Genomic DNA, 1,490 nt, shown 5'->3' with positions numbered 1-1,490 from the left:
CCCAACCCTATTGTACCGCCCGGGCTGGGCCTGGCCTCCCCGCTGGCGCGTACCAAGTGCGACGCGGGGAGGGCCTTCCCCCCCACCACCCAGCGTCCGGGACCCGAGCCTCTGCGCGCCCGCCTCGCTCGCCCCGCCCCGCCTCCGCCCCGGAGCGCGGGCCCTCGAGCTCCGGACGCCTCTCCTGCGGCTGCGGCCGAGGGGACGCCACTGCTCCCCGAGCACGCCCGTCCCGCCGCCTCCCCCTGCGGCCGCGCGTTGGTACGCGCCACAGCGCGAGAAGACTATGTAGGGAGCGCTCTGGTGACTCACCCGCCGCTTGGACTGGGGGGAGTCGAAGGGAGCGGGGCTGGGAGCCCCCAATCCCAACCTGGAACTTGGGGGCTCCGGCTCTGGCGCCTTGGCGGTAGCCTCAAATCCAAATTCTCTCCCAGTCCCACGTCAAACTAAATCCGATCGGGAGATGTCGAGAGGCCTGAAGGAGGGTCCCAAGGAGACCCCTAAAACGGCTCTGCTTTCTCTCCCCTGGTGATGGCTGGGATGGGGAGAGGCCAGGAGCCTTGCTGCTGCCCTTCCTCCAGCATCCTTTGGTTGGTGTCTTCCCTGCTCCTCCGGGGTAATTACAGGCCCGCACCAATGCCTTACCCAGGTCTCTAATCTGCTGGGTCCCTCCCAGCTCCAAACTGGGTGGTCCTGGTCCCGACCCTCCCCCACCCCCCCTTGCAATCTCCCCGGAAGGATTTTCTCTCCTGTGGCCTGTCAAGGAGGGAGTGAGCCCCTTCTGACTCCCCTCCCCGTAGTCCTGCTTCCCAGCTCTTCGAGGTGGGTCCCCTTGTTAGTGCCAGCGGAGGTGGGGCCTGAAGCCAAGTCTGGCCAGCCTGCGGGGGGTGGGGGGGTGGGGGACTGGGGGGGAGCTTGCTGGGAAGGTGGATCGATGATGGTGCTGCAGGGATTGACAGAGGGGAGGAAAGAGGAGGCACAGCTGGACCCTGCCACCCCCTCTCTGCCCTTTGTCCTGACCTCTAGAAGGTCAGTTCTCTGGTTCTCCATTGTCGGGAGATTAGGCCCCGTGAGATGCTAGCCTCCTGCCCCTCTTTCTTGCTAGTGTCTTCTTTGAACAGCTTCAGAAAGCAGCCATTTCAAGGGGAAGGGTGGGGAACAAAAGGGTCTGGGTCTCAGGTGACCTGGGAGCAGCCTGTCCTAGGAGGAGTGAGTAGCTGGGGGGCCTGAACTCTCTTGGAAGGGCCCCCCGGGAGGGAATAGTGCTGCCTCTAGCCCCGAATCATTAGAAAATGATGATGATGGAAAGCCTGCAAATGGAGCGGCTGACCTTAAGCTAGTATCTTAACTTTTTTGAAACACAGTTTGCTCACTGATACAATCAGGAAAATGATAGTACCGTGAGGTGTCATGGGGTCATTAAAGGTTAAATAAGGCAATGCAGATGAAGTGCTTAGCACAGAGCCTGGCATATAGGTAGGAAGTATGTA

This window comes from Zalophus californianus, chromosome 4 (assembly GCF_009762305.2).
Source record: "Zalophus californianus isolate mZalCal1 chromosome 4, mZalCal1.pri.v2, whole genome shotgun sequence".
Classification (NCBI taxonomy): domain Eukaryota; kingdom Metazoa; phylum Chordata; class Mammalia; order Carnivora; family Otariidae; genus Zalophus; species Zalophus californianus.
Note: the sequence above shows the minus strand (reverse complement) of the source record.